This window comes from Carcharodon carcharias, chromosome 2 (assembly GCF_017639515.1).
Source record: "Carcharodon carcharias isolate sCarCar2 chromosome 2, sCarCar2.pri, whole genome shotgun sequence".
NCBI classification, from domain to species: domain Eukaryota; kingdom Metazoa; phylum Chordata; class Chondrichthyes; order Lamniformes; family Lamnidae; genus Carcharodon; species Carcharodon carcharias.
The window spans coordinates 219,127,902-219,146,060 of record NC_054468.1 but is presented as its reverse complement, the minus strand read 5'-3'; the positions used below and the strand labels follow the sequence as shown (position 1 = coordinate 219,146,060).

At 38.7% G+C, this 18,159-nt stretch overlaps 1 protein-coding gene across 11 annotated transcripts in view; it reads left to right on the top strand.

Annotated features, from left to right (window-relative positions):
- Positions 1 to 18,159, top strand: part of LOC121272269 (centrosomal protein of 170 kDa-like) — a 160,017-nt gene that overhangs the window by 13,254 nt on the left and 128,604 nt on the right. For 7 of the 11 annotated variants that reach the window (XM_041178874.1, XM_041178866.1, XM_041178856.1 and 4 more), the window contains exon 2: positions 4,302 to 4,334. The exons of the other annotated variants lie outside the window; for them this stretch is intronic. The gene's annotated coding sequence lies outside the window, so the exon portion shown is untranslated. The remainder of the gene's footprint in view (positions 1 to 4,301; positions 4,335 to 18,159) is intronic. 11 annotated transcript variants of the gene reach the window in all.

The window sequence follows — 18,159 nt, the reverse complement described above, 5'->3', positions numbered from 1 at the left end:
ATGTCAATGCCTTGACCTCAGAGTCAACCTGCCTGGTTTGAATTTGAACAAAAAGTTTGGCAGTTAACTGTTTACTGCTGCATTCCCCACGGCAACACTTCTACCAATCAATCTACTTGGCAACCAATTAGCACACTTTTCTCCTGCATATAAATTGTTGTTCCCTTTACTGTTATTTTCTTGCGAGTTGTCCTGACGAATGCAAGATGAAAAACTTAGCATGTCTCTTTTTAGCAATACTCAAATTCCATACTAGCAAACGACTATTTGTTTTTAACCTCAAATGCTGCTTCCAGTAATAAAATAAGCCACATTAAAATACAATGTAGATGAAATTCTGTTGCACTTCCACAGGATAAATTCCATCCAGCTCTTTTAACTCTTCTTGGATCTCCACATTGATTAAAATTGAATTTCTTTAATCCTGAAATAAAAACTCAAAATGCCGCTAATCCTTAACAGATCAGGAAGCATACGTGGAGTTAGAAACTGAGTTAATGTATTAGGTCGATTACTTTTTCATCAGTCTTTAATCTTATGTGGATTACTTTGTACGTTAATTATTTTATTGTTCATCTTCCATTTTGGCCAATTTGCATTCTTTAGGGCTCTCCCATTTTGACTATGGTTGCTCATTGCTGTGAAACTACTGGAGAAATTTCTCAACATTCTGTTTCACACCTGCAGTTAGATTAATTTTCAAGTTTTTCTTCTCTCCTTTGGCCACCTTTTTAACATGTTTCTGAAAGTTATCTTCACCTTGTTTGTTTCACCTCACCTTCCTGGAAGGAAGGAAGGAGGAGTTTTATGGTTTGACTTACTTTCCTTACTTCTGATTGTTTTGGTCCATTTCGGATTACACTTGTTCAGTTTGCACTTATCCTGCATGATCAACACGTATGCCTGTAAAGTTATTTTGTTTGCCCTGTGTTGAAGTGCTGTTAAATAATAGCCAATTTTCTTAAGTTCTCCTCTCTTTTGGTTAAAGTTGCAATTTTAAAAATTATTAACATGCTGTGTGTCAATGTATCAGTTATTACATTGTCAAGGTCTAATAATCATCTTGTTGACTAGCAATTCCATTGTATAGCAATTATATTGTTAAGACAACTGCTTGTTAAAACAGGTGATGGCCATTGATTCATCAATGCTAATTTAGCTTATTTGGTTTTGACTCTCAAGAGTTATAAATGGCTGTAACAGGAAGGGACTGGGAGAGTCTGCTACACTGCAGAGCCATTTTTAGAATAAACCTGTTCAAGGTAAAAGATCAGCTTTGGACTCGTTCTTCCATGACAAGCACTTATTGTGAGTAACACTGTTGGACCCTAAACAAAACAGAAATACCTGGAAAAACTCAGCAGGTCTGGCAGCATCGGCGGAGAAGAGCAAAGTTGACGTTTCGAGTCCTTATGACCTTTCAACAGAACTAAGTAGAAATAGGAAAGGGGTAAAATATAAGCTGGTTTGGAGGGGGGTGGGGGGGAGGGTTGTTGGGACAAGCAAGCAGTGATAGGAGATAACCAAAAGATGTCACAGACAAAAGAACAAAGAGGTGTTGAAGGTGGTGATATTATCTAAAAGAATGTGCTAATTAAGAGTGGACAAGCAAGGTAGCTCTAGTGGGGGTGGGGTGAAATAAACAGGGTGGAATACATTTAAAAATAATGGAAATAGGTGGGAAAAGAAAAATCTATATAAATTATTAGAAAAAACAAAAGGGAGGGGGAAGAAACGGAAAGGGGGTGGGGATGGAGGAGAGAGTTCAAGATCTAAAGTTGTTAAACTCAATATTCAGTCCGGAAGGCTGTAAAGTGCCTAGTCGGAAGATGAGGTGCTGTTCCTCCAGTTTGCATTGAGCTTCACTGGAGCAATGCAGCAAGCCAAGGTCAGACATGTGGGCAAGAGAGCAGGGTGGAGTGGTACTTTGAAGTATAGGAAATGAATGGAACTTGATTATTTTAGTGATCACTTGGAGGTGGAATAACTTCCATTTCCTGTATGTTATTTATTCACTTAGTATGAAATTGAAATGTATATTGCATCACATTTCCCTGAACACTGGGTAATGAAGCAGTCATGCACTTGATTTCTGACTCAGACTCTGTACGACTCTGCCATTCCAATTTTTAATTCGGTCAATTGAGATTCTCCTATTAAGGTGTGTTTCCTGGTTTCACATTGTTTTTATCTGTCCATTTCTCATGTTATTTTGACTTTACTAGTTAATGGCATTTTCCTAATTTTATATATTTTTTTCTTTCACATGAAAACTTATATTAAGAATAGTTTACTTATAGTGTTCTACTTCATACATGATCTACTTCTTGAGACTCCCAGTCTATCCTGATCTACTAGAGCTAGACAATTCCATTTCCTGAACTCCATGGTCAAAATTCAGGTGCAGGGAACTTTCCCTGTGCCTGACTAGTGAGGCCTAATCCTTACCAGTAATTGGGCTTCAGGCCTCATCGCCATTGTAGCATTAGAACTCTCAGCGAAGGATTTTGCTATCGAACTACCTCTAATGTAGGAGTTTATTGTAGATTTGCCTCCACCTTTTGCTTTTTCTATCAATTACTAATAACTGATTCCAATATATTCTTGAGTTACTGAACTCATTCACACCTGTTAGCATCCATGTTTTCATCATTGTTTAGGATCTGATTTCCATCCAGACCCTTCCCCCTGCCAACTTTTTAGTTTAAATAATTTTCAAAAGTACCTCAATGTTCTTTGAAATAGTGAATGAATGCTTTTTGATTTAGATTTATTCCATGTATTCTTTGGTTCAGTTCAAGCACCATCAATATTCTCTGCATTCACCTGATCTTTGGTTATCCTTATTTTTCTTCCCTCATCTTTCCTCTCTCTTTCCCACTGCTCTCCAAGAATCTTAGTTAGATTGCAGGAAATAATTGATATTTTCTTTAATTTGACATTTCTACTTTTCTAAAACCAGAATGTAAACTCGAAATTTCTGTTATTCGCTCAATGCTCTATATTTAAAAATTGAAAACTTTTAATATGGTGAATTATCTTATCCTGCACCAATTCCTACTTGCACATTACCCTTGTGCTCACTGATCTAAATTGTTTCCCATTAAGTATTGCCTCGGATTTAGAATTTGCATCTTGAGTTTAAATCTCATCATGGCATCACCCTTTGTAATCTCTAAAACCTCCAGCTCCGCAGTCCTTTGGTGACTCTGCATCCACTGCTCCCCTTGTTCAACCATTTCCTGCTGCTGTTCCCTAAACTGTGGCATCTTTTCACTAATCCTTTCTGCCTTACCTTAAAACTCCTTCAAACCCACCTCTTTGGCTAAGCTGCTGGTCACACCTAATAACTCCTTTGGTACAATGTTGATTTCTGATTACGCTTCTGTGAAACATCTTAGTACACTTTATGCCATATAAAAGGTTTTGAATTGAGTGTAAACCCACATTTGACGAGTTACACCCACACATGCTACAAAAATCTGTAGAACATGTTGCAATACATGTTTCTTAGTTGCGTAAAAATATTCATTATAGTGGCAGTGTTAACCTATTAAAATGTGGAAGATTCTAACAATTATCTTAAATTTGGTTCAGTATGCTCTTTCCATAAGGCTGTTTTGTCGGTGTTCTCTGGGGTCTCGAACTTAGTGGATGGCAAATTACTGTCAAGAACTCAATGGTGCAGTGCCTTAATGTACCAATTATGTAGGTAGTGGTATACATCTGGATGCATATTGTTTGAAATGGCGACTCCTGATATAAAAGCTGTAATTGGAAGTATTAATTTACCAGCAGGAAGCTATGCTTTAAAATTTGTTTTTTTAGTGAAACCACTGCCTGTTTTCAGATATGACTTACAAATGTAATCCTTACAGGTACAAATCTTATTCAATTTACTTAATCTGTGACAGCACTAATTAGATTGCATATAATGTAGCTATTTTACCTCGCAAAAACTGTGACTATAATATTCTATTTTCCTTTCTATTTAATGCCAAATTAGATCAGTGGAACAAAGAAATATGTTTCTTGAAAGTTAACTATTTCTTTGTGGTTCACCCTCATAACCTACCGCTTTGAAGTCAATAGTTTTGTTTAACGTGAATCATACAGTATAAAATGAATAGAAATATGAGCCAAGTTCTTGATGCTCTTGAAATAGTAGATTTGTTTTATTATACAGTTTATATTCTATATGTTCGTTAACAGAAATTTGACTTCCTGAGCTCTGACATTTTCTGTAGTTTCAGTTCCCTTAAACACCTTGAATTGATTTTCTTGTATTTTTCCATCTTCAGAGTGATACTTTGTGCGACACTGATTTGTGTTATGTGAGTACACAGTAGCCATGTATCGAACCTAATACTTTTTAGAGTAGACTATTTTAACTCTCTTTTGGCTGGCCTCCCATATTCTACCCTCTTGTAAATTTGAGGTAATCCAAAACTCTGCTGCCCGTGTCCTAACTTGCATCACATCCCATTCATACTCCTATCCTTGCTGATCTACGTTGGCTTCAGATTAAACAGTGCCTGAATTTTAAAATTCTCACCTTTGTTTTCAAAATCCTCCCTGGCTTCGCCCATCCCTATCTCTGTAATTTCCTCCAACCCTACAATCCTCTGAGATATCTGCACTCCTCTAATTCCAGCCTTTGCGCATCCCTGATTTTAATTGCTCCAGCATTGTTGGTGTTGCCTCCTAATGGCTATGGTTTTAAGCTCCGAAATTCACTCCCTTAACTTCTCTAACTCGCTTTCCTCCTTTAAGGCACTCCTTAAAACCTACCTCTATGACCAAGCTAATGGTCATCTGTCCTAATATATCCTACGTGCTCAGTTTCAGACTTTGTTCTATAATGCCTCTGTCAAGCACCTTGGGACATTTTATTACATTAAAGGTGCTATATAAGTTGTTGTTTCGAAACACAGCAGAAGTTTTTTTTTCCTAACATTTGGTGATACTTAAAAGTAGCACAGATTTCAATTTATTAAAATGGGAATAACATTCCATTTAGATTTTCCCCTTCTGCACAGTTCAATGTAGATTTGATGTCAAGAGAAGTAATTGTACTTATCACTGGATACATTTTGGCCTTGGCCAGTAGGCTGTTGAGTGAAGATGTCATTGGCAAGTTTGAAATTGATGTGAGATTAATATCAGGTAGATGAGAAAGTGGAAGCAGAGTCTGGCAGGTAAGGAAGCAAGATCAGAAAGTAAAGTCATGAAAACAGAAGGGATATAAATCAGATTTTCTAAAATCTGTAGCATGAAGGCTGCAAATAATTCTATTGGAACTGAACAGTGAAAGTTATGCATAACCTTTGAGGCAGGAAGTCTGCACAGTTAAATGCCAAATTAAGTTTAAGAAACTGATGTGCTTTAATACATCTGTAAAGATTTTTCAACTTCAGTATGTGAACAACACATTTTGAGACAATAATTGTTTGGTAAAATTAATAGTATTCAGTATGGTTTCCATAATAGATCTCACTCCTATTCAAGCATGAAAATGTGTCATTAGTTGTGTATTACAAAGTACCATGCTTTAAGTTAAACCATTCCCGTGCTTCTCTTACATGTGGCAAAGCTGGTGGTGTGTTCAGCTTAAATGTTTGCAGAGTCATGCCATAATTCAAAATCTGAGTTCATTTGTCTCTTGTGCTTTCCAATTCTGGTACAAATTGAATTTAAAGCTGGATATTTTGAAAGTAATTTGCCTTATGAATATAAAGCAGAGCTTCTATTGGTGCAAATAGCTTGGGCTTTTGCCATGATATGGTGCTAAGATAGTAGTTTCATACAAATGCATTTTATAGAGCTATAAAGGTTATGAACAGATGGAAGGAATCTATTATTGATATTTCAGTTTTTTAATGAGAAAAATAATTCAGTGGATATTATTGTTTACCAGTGATGATCGTGGTATTTTTTCCTGGCTTGATATCTGTCAATGATTGAAGTTAAGTTAGAAATGGCATTGCCATCGCTGAATCTCTTACTGTCAACAGCCTGGGGGTTATCATTGACCAGAAACTGAAGTGGACTAGCCATATAAATACCATGGGTACAACAGCAGGTCAGAGGCTAGGAATCCTGCGAACCCTCCTGAACCTCCAAGGTCTGTCCACCATCTGCAAAGCACAAGTCAGAGTGTGATGGAATACTCTCCACTTGCCTAGATGAGTGCAACTCCAACAACACTCAAGAAGCTTGACACCATCCAGGACAAAGCAGCTCACTTGTTTGGCACCCCTTCCACAAATATTCACTCCCTCCACCACCGATGTAGTGGTAGCAGTGTGTACCATCTGCAAGATGCACTGCAGAAACTTAGCAAAGCTCCTTAGGCAGCACCTTCCAAACCCATGACCACTACCACCTAGAAGGTCAAGGACAGTAGACGCACGGAAACACCACCACCTGGAAGTTTCCCTCCAAGCCACTCACCATCCTGACTTGGAAATATGTTGCTGTTCTTTCACTGTTGCTGGGTCAAAATCCTAGAACTCCCTCCCTAACAGCACTGTGGGTGTACCTACACCATATGGACTGCAGCGGTTCAAGAAGGTAGCTTGCCATCACCTTCTCAAAGGCACTTAAGGATGGATAATAAATGCTGGCCTAGCCAATGATACCCACATTTGATGAATGAATTATAAGAAATGGTTGCGATAGTGTTGAGAGTCTGTGAAAATGCTCATTTGATAAATATGCATAAAACGTGTTTCATTCACAGGTCCTGACTACGGAACTAGCCTGGGTGCTGCAATTGGCCTGAGCACCTCTGGACTATGGAAGGGAAAAAATGCAGTCAGTGTTCTTTCATGTGATGACAATATTGGGGACAGTGAAAATCAATTGTTGCTGTGCTATAATAGCTAGCCTTAGCATGCTGGAAAAAACCATTCATGCCTACAGTGCTCCCTGAGAGCGGCCATGGAGCCCAGCATGAATCAGACAAATTCCTCAGGAGAAGAGGAAAGAAAATTGGATGGGGTGGAGGGATTGGGGATGGTGAGGAGAAAACACAAGACCTACTGTTTGACATTATGAACTCAGACTAAAGATGAAATGGTTTATGCAGTTATCAAAACCTTGAAAGTACTAGTGGAGATTTTTATTTTCTGACATGAGTTGAGTTCTTTGAAAAGCACTTTTGTGTCTTGAGACTTCCATTTGCAGCTTTATTTTCCATGATCTTCATTAATCACTGTCATTATAGTGTTCAAATCTTATTAATGGTCATTTCTGGTTATATCACGAGAAGGGAAAAGTGTGTTTTGTTCAATAAAGCTATAAATAATTCCTTTATAAACTTTGGAATGCCCCCCTTACACCTCTCTGGCTCTCTACCTCACTTTCACCCTTTTAAGACGCTCCTTAAAACCTACCTCTTTGACCAAGCTTTTGGTTCTCTTTATGTGGCTCAGTGTAATACTGTGTCTTATAATGCTCCTGTGAAGAGCCTTGGGGTGTTTCATTATGTTAAGGGCACTACATAAATATAAGTTATTATACAGCAAATATATGTGGCCTTTCAAAAGGGGGGTACTTTGCCAAACACTTTATAAGCTTGTTAGCAAATTTGAAGCCCATGTGACAAAAGGGGAACTAGTAGCACAGATATAAAATTAGCTCAGCAGTAGAATTATAGAAAGGGATAGAAGGCATAATGTTGAATGGCTATTTTTGGACTGGAGGGTGATATACAGTGATGATTAAGTTTTAAAAAGAGGACCATTGCAGTTTTTGATATGCATTAATGACTCAAACTTAGGATGGACAGGGCACAATTCTGAAATTTTTATATGACATGGAGCCTGCAAGTGTAATAAACAGGAAGGAAGATAGAAAAAAACTTTGAAAAGGACATAGGCTGGTCTGGTGGAATTGGTGGACGTTTGGAAGATTAAATTAAAATTCAAAAGTGTGAAATGATGGATTTTGGAAGGAAGAATGAGGGGAGACGATACAAGCACAACATGGACACAATGGGCTAAATGGCTGCTTTCTATGCTGTAAGGCTTTATAGTGTTTCTAACTGTTTATGCACAAATCTTTGCAGGTGGCAGGGCAGATTAACAAAGTAGTTAATAAAGCATATGGGATCATGGACTTCAGAAATAGAGGCATAGAGTACAAAAGCCAGGATGTTATGCATGATAGTTCAGCCCCAGTTGGAGTATTGTCCAATTCTGGGCAGAACACTTTAGGAAGGATATGAAGACTGTTATGATCCAAGACCACATACCCAGGTTTTAAAAGTTTGTTAGGGACCAATAATATTTTGTTTGAAGTAGACAAAGTTTGAGATTCAAGTATCTTGTATTCTAATGTCCACAATAAGTACATAGTCCATCTAAACCAATAGACATCCTGTGGTCAGACACACCACACTCTGAAACCAAGTGACAGATGCCACCTCAACCAGATGCTATGGATCTCTCATCAACTCCCCCCCCCAGACACTTGTCCCACCATGAGACAAGCAGACTTGCTGAACTCTATCTGTCACATGATGATTTCCAATCTCCCCTCTTCAATAACTTGTTTTGGAATCTTCTCCCAAATTGTTGCTTTCTCTCAGATGCTTTCCGCAAGGGTTCACCTCCAGGGTTTGAACTCTCCTGTCGATGTTCCTCTCCCCTGGGTCACCACATGTATTCAAGCTGACTTCCATGCACTGACTCAGCCGTCAATACTACACCACTGCTTCACATACCCATAACAAAGAGTTATAGACCATCAACCATCTCTCTGGACTTTCTTGCCTCTTGCCAGCTATTCTCGCTTTAAACCTGCTTTTTGCAGCTTTTGGCTCTTTAAACCTGAAGCTTGGAACCTTTCTGTCTGCTCTTTACTCTTCACAAGGTCCTGTTGCCATTTCTTTGACTAGATGGTTTGCTTGGGACTTTCTCCTGCTCCATTCCTCTGGATTCAGGAACTTTTTTCACTGGCTATCTGCCCCCTTTGCTCCAGTCTCTCCTGACAGCTACTTTCAAAACCAACTGAACTGAAACAGCTTCCAAATAAAACTGCTGTTTCTAGTTTCTTCTGTGTGTGTCTGCAGGAGGGACCTGCCTCTCTAGACTCCTGCCGCTAGGCAACAGCCTAGTTTCTCTACTCATGATTGTTTAATTTAGCTACAGCAGTTATAAAATGCAGGCACCTTTTAAAGTGAAACTAAAATTCGATTTGACCTTAATGCACAAATACAGAAATATAAATCAAATTTAAACATTAAAGCTAAAACACATTCCTAACAACCACAAATATGAAATATAACTTAATTAAGCTATCTCTGTTTCCTAACGCAGGGTTGACATGAAGCACACGTGAATAAACAGGCAAATTGTGGTCGAACACACCACACTGCACACTAAATGGCAACTGCAACCAAGGCAGAGTCCATGGATTTCTCAATAACTCACCCAGACATCAGAAAACGCTGAGTCAACCAACTTAAGTGAAACTCTGTTTCTTGCACGAGGGATTCCAGTCTTCACCTACAAAGATCTAACCTTGGTATTCTCTCCAAAAGTTGCTCCAACTCAGCCGGCATCAACAATGGCCCACCTCGGAGGGTTTCAATCTTGTTTCCTGAGATTCTGTTCCCCTGAATTCCCAAATCTGCACTCAAACACCAACTCACAAGCACGACTTCAACTCTTCAGCCACACTGGGAAGAGCGCTACTGCTCCATTAAAGGTACCTTTGCTGCGACAGCCCGGAGCACAGAGCCACCAACATTCTGCCACATTCTTCGAACACCACAGCTTCTCCTGAGCCCTTGCCACTTAGAGCCTGCTAACTGCTTGGAGCTTCTTTCTGTGCTCCTCTCTTTTTAACTTAACTGGAACCTATCTCTATCCATTATCTGGGACACTTGCCCGCAATGGTGCTCTGTTCCTGGTCACATGCCATTTTCCCTTTCTGCACGGGTATGATAGGGCCCATTCTTGGCCAGAAGAACTTAGATTGCTGAATTGTGCATGTGCAGTCCGCTCCCAGTTGCGTGGAAACCCTGAGGACTGTCGAACTTGGAGTTCCCAACTTCTGCTCTCTATGAGAATGTAAAGTGACCTTTGTAACAAGACTTATGATGAAAAGTCACAAACCTGAACTTTTGGCTCTGATTCTCTCTATGGATAATGCCAGACATGCTTGGTATTTTCAATTTTTATTTCAGATTTCCAGCATTCTCAGTATTTTGCTTTAAAATTCTCATCCTTGTTTTCTTGCCCTCCCAATCTCTGTAATCTCTTCCAGTCTTTACATACCTCCAATTTTGTTCTTTCAGGCACCCATGATTTTAAATATGCCACTATTGGTGATGGTGCCATCAGCTGCCAGGATTGTAAGATCTGGAATTTTCTTCCCTAAACCTTCCTTTTAAGCCACTGCTTAAAGTCTGCTTTGGCCAAACTTTTAGCCATATGTCTTAATATTTCCTTATGTGACTTGGTGCCAAATTTTGTTTAATAACTCATTTTCTGTGAAGTATCTTGGGGTGTTTTGCTGTGTTAAACACACAAAAGTGCAAGTTGGTGGCATTGGACATCCTTGATCCAATGCCTTTCCCTCCTAGTGTTTGCATTGAATGTCAAATGCCCTGCATTGTGCTAACTTTATGGTGGGAGCTATTTCCTTAGATCCCTGACATCCTCACGCCGGTCTGCCAACCTTGATGCTACCACTGCTGGTTTTGGGTGGAAGACATTCCTGGGTTATTTAAATAAGACCTGGAAGCTAAAACCAGCTGGACATCATGTTATTTTCCCTTTGGCTTGTTTCTGGCATGCATCCCTGACACTGCAAATGCCATGTGTACCCCGCACCCCCTATTGAGGTCAACCTCATTGATTACCATTGTTTGTCCAATCTCTTTTATCTGCCAGTTTTTCTTTTTAATTTTCCTAGGATAGTTTTTTTTAAATGTTACTGAAATTAGCCTTGTTCTCATCAAGTATCTTTTATCTTTGGCTGTCTTGTTCAATTTTTATACTGAACTTAATTATGTTATGGTCACTTGTGGCTGTCATGAGTTATAATCCGTTGGATGGAATTGATTTGCTCACATTAGATAAATCCCCCAAAAACCTGCATTTTTAGAAATTCCCCTTTTTGTCCTATGGCAAGTCTGCTTCAGTGAATTAAGCATAATTTAAAATCTACTGTACTAAGAATAAAATATGTTGTAAATGTTTACACTTACTATTTGACCTTGTTCCTTGCTGAATTTTATGACAACATTTCATTTTTCCTGACCTACCACTCCTTGGTCAAGATGGAAAGGCTGGCAAGTTGTAGATAGGCCCTTCCAGTGCACTTTTGAAGTTGCTTGGTGTGAAAGAGTAACCCATGGTGCCTTGTTATTTTCATTCATGTCCTTTTTATTTGATTATCAATCTGATAAATACTTGCTGCTAAATGGCATATTTCCAGTCTTTGGACCACACTGTATTCTTATGAAGCATTTCTTCTTCAGAGAGGGGAGAAACGATGACATATTGGTAGTGTCACTAAACTAGTAAATCAGAAGCCCAGCCTAACACTCTGGGGACATGGTTCAAACCACACCATGGCAGCTGGTGGAATTTAAATTCAGTAAATAAAACTGGAATATGAAGCTAGTCTCAGTAATGGTGATCGTGATGTAAAAACCCAACTGGGTCACTAATGCCCTTTCGGGAACAAATCCTTACCTGGTTTGGCCTACATGGGACTCCAGTCCAACAGCAATGTCATTCACACTTAACTGCTCTCCATTCAAGGGTGATCAGAAATGGTTATCAAGTGCCGGCCTTGCCAGCAACACCCACATCTCATCAAACAATAAAGGAAAAATAGAATGTCACACAGGTGAGCTGCAGAATCCTGCAGCAACATTGATCTTTAATTTCTGGCTGAATACTACTGTAAAATTGTGCAATGCACTGGCTTATGGGTGAACAATGAAGTAATGATGATGTTGGCCAGTTACAAGCTCTTGCATCATCCTGTGACTGTACAATTTTATCCAAAGATATTGCTGTTTAATATTTTTCTCAGCTTGCACTGATTTTATGAAGCTAAAACAATTGTTGGAGAACGAATTAATGATGCTGGCTTTACTTTCAACATAGTCAGTTATTATTTGATATAACTGTACAGCTGTAGTCACAGTGCAAATTTATTGTATAAAATTAATATGTGCAGACTTGTTGAAGCTCTTAAACTTTCAGTAAACTAACCCCATAAGCATCTAAGAAGTGCAACTTTTATGATTAAACAATGGTGACACAAAAACATTTGCAGGCCTATAAATGGCAGGAGAAAATTACTTTTATTCAAAAAATAATTTAAAGATTATCAGCTTTTCAGATTGGTGAGAGCCATATTATTCAGCTGATGCAATTCTTTTATGTGGACTATACTGTTTTTTTAAACCATAGAAACAAGACTGCCTTTGTGCTTGGACATTAAGAGGAACTGGAATTCTAAGGGAGTAACATTCATTTCTGTTTTTAAAATTAACTATGATCTGAATTGTGGAGGAGTTGTCTTAGATGACTTAATTTTTTTAACATGGTGAAAGCCATCTGACTAACTCCAGCAGGCAGTAGTATAGAAAAATTGCAACGTTATGAAATTTCTTAGTCACAGTTTTAAGGACTAGGTAAATTTTAAGGGAGGAAAAACAGTAGAATCAAAATAATTTATGAGAAGCAGCATTGTATTCTGTGTTCTTTTTGGCCTTGAATGAGATTATCTTTAAACGGAATCTTCCTCTAGGCTTGGAAAGACCCACCTTGTGCTCCTATGCAGTTCGCAACCTGCACACCTGACCCATGTGTGACTTCACAAACCATTTTTGTCTTTTCACACTGGGGCCAGGTTCAGAGTGCAGTTTACGAGCCTCGTTGGATTATGTGACGAGGATGGGTGTGGAGGGGGGGAGTGGGGGGTCACGTAGAAGGCCTGCTTTGGTTCTCCAACACTGTTCCAGCTCCCAACAGTGTTTGAAGACCCCCTAAACCTCACTTCTCACCGGCCTCACCTCCCCACCCATCCCTCATGCTAGCTCATGCCCCCTCAAATCACCCATGCCACCTGTGTCCCTCATGTATCCTCCATAATGCATACTTGGTGATTGGCTACGTACGGTCCTCAAATTCCATGCAGTATCAATGGAAAGTATTTCACATCCGTTGCTGGGGGGAGGGAATAAACTTCTCACCATCCGATTGAAAAAAACACCATATCATAGTGAAAATATTGCACTCTGCTATGTTGAAAAAATCTTCTAATACTTGTAATCCTATTTGCTTTTGTCAACAAGGAACCACCTCGGGGACAAAATATTATTACAACTTCTTGAACTGTCATTCATTCTCAGCTGAATGGAAGACCTACTATGCTGAAACCCATTAGGACTTGAAATTCAGTGAAGTATTGATAATAGTCACAGCTATCCATTAGTAATCTTTTCTCTGGTAAGGAAAGATAGCAGATGCTTATTTCAGTTTCAAAGCAGGGTGCCTGTCAATCAGTGTATGGATGGTTAGATTTTTTTCAAGTGTCAAAACCAGATTTTTTTAATCAGCCAGAGCCATTTAAATCACAGTGGAAAAGACGACAGCACAGGCTGACAGGACATTTTGTAATATTTTTCACTATTAAGGTGCTTTCTCCATTTGACAAGCACTGTAAGGCATGTGAACAAACGTACAAGTTTGGTCAATTTAAGGGTCAAATTACCTTTGAAAGACGGATCCCTATCATGAATTACTGTATTAAAAACATATTGCATTACAGCACAGCACTTAATAGCGATGCTCGAAAGTGAGAAAATGTTCCAGACTCCTCAACAAGCTTTCCCTCACGAACTGTCAAACATCATGTGCTTTTAATTGGCTTTCAAAACCCAAGACCACCAGATGAAAATGGTGTGTGGGAGAAAATCAGATTTTTGCACTCCATTTTAAAATGGGGAACCCGACCTCAAGGGAGGCAGGCATGTGTTTTATGCACCAGGCATTCTGGACCTACAAAAAACGGCATGGGATTGGGAATGTGGAGGAAAATTGGGTTTCCTCCAAAAGCAACTAAATGTGACATTTTGTGCACCAAAACACACTTCCATGCCCAGTGTCTTAATCCACTTCATTAGATGAATGCATAACAGAAATATTCTACATTTGACAACTAGGGAAATCACAAGAGTATAGTTCAGTTCTGGGATTTGGACCCTAAGACTTTTCCTTCTAGTGCCATGTAAAGGGTATCTGCTAAAATGTTGAGGATTACCATTTTGGTGCTGAGACACACCTCTGCTGGGTTTAGATTTGAAGAATCTTCATTGTTATTAACCTGACAGATGAATAGCAATCATAGCAACTCTTTCTCCCTGATTTCAGTTGGAAACTCATCCATGTAACACTAAGTAGTGATTTATCTCTGACATGCTATTTTCCTCAGATGTCAAATATGAACTAGAACATGTCAGTCAGACTTGTCTGAATTGCCTTATGTCCTGGTGCTATAGCCTTTGGAAAGCTGCAACACTTTCCAGCTTCTGAATGGTAGAAAGTTAAGGTCCAAGGTTTTGACCTTCAAAAATAGGCCCAGAATGCCAAACTTGATATGCATTAACACCGTGATCTGTAGGTTTGCAGCAATAGACTTCTGATGCAACAGATAGTGAGCGTGACTCTTCACAAATGTCATGAAGAGTTATTAATGTCTATAATGTTATTGGAAATTACTTTTAAATTAGAATTGTAGTGGGGTCTATGTCTGTGTGTCTTAATTGGATTAAAGCCAGCTAGTCTGGGTGCTTTGATGTCTCATAGTTTGAGACGTTAATTGGGTCAACAGTAAGGAGGATAAAAAGGTTAAGTGTACGTTTTCATTTCTTGAATAAAGCATTCAAGAGTGGGAGTAAAATCTTGCACCTAGCTGGGAGATGCCAAGCAATGTGTTTCTATTACTAAAAAAAAGTGGGATGAAAATATTATTGTTGGAAAATGTGATGTTAAAAGCCTAGTATACAATGGAAAATCTACATTCAAAGGAAAAGCTAGATGTAAACTGAAAGAAGTTTGTGTGTATAAGGCAGAGGCATTTAAGATCTAACCAGCCTGTAAGCCTACAACTGTGTCTGAAAAGGAACCAAATTTCAAGGAACCTCATTTTGAATTTGAAAGGTCAAATGTGCTTTGCCTCATGTCTGTTTAAAGTCTAAGGGTTACTGTTGCCTTGTTGGAGATTTATCTGGGAGTGATTAATTTGGGGATTTGTTTATAAGTTATTGTAGTAATTTGTAGATGTGTATGTGTTTAATTTATTAAATTAATAAATGTTTAATTTAGTTTTATGTAAAAAAAACTGCAAGGCTCGGTGGTCTTAGTCCTGAATTCAGAGCTGCATTTCAAACGTACCAATTGAAAATATAGGTTATGACAGTTGTTCAGGGTTCCCTCTGGGATTTAAACATCTTACCAACTGCTGTGTCATAACAAATTCTCTATGAAATGGCTTCTACTGTTTGATCATAATGGAGATAAATACGACAAATGAGAAGGAAGGCTATTCTCATTTGTAGTGTCATGGATAAATACATGGGGAACCAAATGAATGTCAAAGCTTATTGCAGTAACAATTCAACATTCCAACCAATGGTTGGAATAAAACTCCAGATCTATGTCACTTTGGCGCTTAATGTTAGCATGAATGCTAGTGAAAAATGAAGATAGGATTCCTTTTTAAATATAGAATCTTCTTTTAGAGTTACAAATTTGAAAACTCCCCCTTAATTCTTTATGAAAAGTAACGCCCAGCTCGTAAAGAGATTTGGGCATTAATATTGATGATAATACATTCATCAAAAATTCACCTTTTATAACTTACCATAAGAGGGGTGTGGAAGTCTTATCCAAATTATTTTCCTTTTATTATTCCTTAAAATGTGAATTTGCTAAACTCATTCCTGTGCATTAAAGAAAAACCTTCAATATACGTACTTGTTGTAATCTCAAGAAGTCCTTGAAATACTACTGCCAATCCAGTACTTCTGAATGTCAGGAATGTAAAGCATGTGGTATTTACTGCAATTTTGGTTTAAGTTGAATAATATGATGTAGAATTATAGGGCCTGACTATAGTTAGAAGGAAGTGTCTGGCTATTGTAATCATGTCAGATCTTTAACTGCAGTTATCTATGAGGTCCATTTCCCAGCTTTTGCCCCATTTTTTTTCTCATTCTTCATTTCAAATACCTATCTAATTTGTTTGTTACATTCACTGGTAAAACATTCACTGTTCCAATAACCCTTTTTTCCAGGGGAAAGAATTATTTTATCTTCATCTTTCATTTTTCTGGTAATGGTATTAAATTTAGACCTTGATGCCAATTTACCAAACAGTTGAAACGATCAGTACCTTCACAAGATCTTTCAGGTTTTTGAAAACATCTTCTGGAATTTCCATTATATTAACTGGTCCAGTTGAAGGAAGCCTGATTTTTCAAAACTTTCTTCTCAACCATAACTCCTCATTACTGACGTTTCCTCTGTAGAGGCCCAAATGGATCAAAGTGGCCTAATCTAGTTCTTGCATAGAATTCTATGTAAGGTCTTACGTAGAATTATGTAGACCATTTTACATGCTGTAAATTCTGTTTCTTAGGCCAGGATTTTCCCCTCGGCGATTTGGGGGCGGGGCCTGCTCACCGAGGGGAAGTTGACATCAGGACGAACCCCCGATGTCATCTCAGTCCCTTTAAATATTCAGGAAGGCAGGTGGATAGCGCAATCAGCTGTCCACCCGCCGACGTGTCAATGGCCAATTAAGGCCATTGACAGGCTAATTAACCTTATTAAACACCTGGCCCAGCCAACCACTGGCGGGATGAAGTTTTAAAAATTTAATAAATTGTGTGTTTATTATTAACATGTCCCACCTTGTGTGACATTGTCACATGAGGGGGACATGTTAATTTTAATATTTATCTATTTTTAGAGTTTACTTACCACTCTCGAATCTCCCTGAGACACGAGTTTGCCTCAGGGAGCAATGCGCTCTTTCACACAAATGTGAATGAGCGCACTTTGACCGATGGGGATTCCCTCCACCTCCGCAAGGAAGCGCATAGCGCATCCTGTTGGGCGGACCTTAATTGGCCTGCCCACTCAAAATGGCGACGGGCCCCATTTCGGTGGCAGGGTTCGGCGGCTCACCTGCCACCGAGCCGGTGGGGTCCGCCCGCCAGCCAAGGGCTAAATTCTACCCTTAGTCTTGATGCTGTGCACAAACCTCCTCCCACTCTATTTCCTTCATCTCATCCAATCAACATATCCTTCTCTTTCCTTCTCTCATATTCTTTTCTAGCTTTATTGCAGTGCATTCGTATCGTCCTATGATATTTTAATGAATCTTTGCTGCCTACTTTGTGGCTTTCAAATCCTTCTTGTGATGAGGTTCCCAGAATTGCTGTATGCACATTAGCAGAATCAATAAAACGCACAATTCCACTTGTTTTTTTTAATATCCTTTCTACCTGTGCTTGCATTTTTAAGAACCCTGCATATGCACTCAGATGTTTTCCTCCACCTTCCTAGTGATCTTACTGTTTAGGGTACAGTATAATTCCCCTCGCTGATATTTTTCTTACTTTTACTTAATCGAATTGCAGTGCTACCTATCTACCTCTTTGCTGACTTGGCTATCCTCCTACAATCGCCTTCACTGTTCCTCACAGAGAGCCATGTCTCCCAATTTGGTGCACGTAACAACTTTATCGTGTGTCTATTTGATACTGTAATATATGTGCAGTAAATTGAATTGGTCTGTATTGTACACAAAGGAATCAAATTCCAATTTACTGAAACTTTATATGCAATTTTCATTTATATTAGGTTCTATTGAAGTTCATAAACTTGTGTATATTTCCTTAACTTTTTAGTTCATACTGAAACGCTTATTTTGCACATTAACTTTTGTGGCACTGGCTTCTGTTGGATGGATAACGAAGAGTTAGGTTTATGTGATCAGTCAACTATGTTTCATCTAGCATGATGACCTGCCTGTTTGAACTTGAATTTCAAGAACTGAAATATTGTTGCACTATTTGTAAACTTTTCCATAGTGCTTTCAATTTTCTTAGCGTTTTAT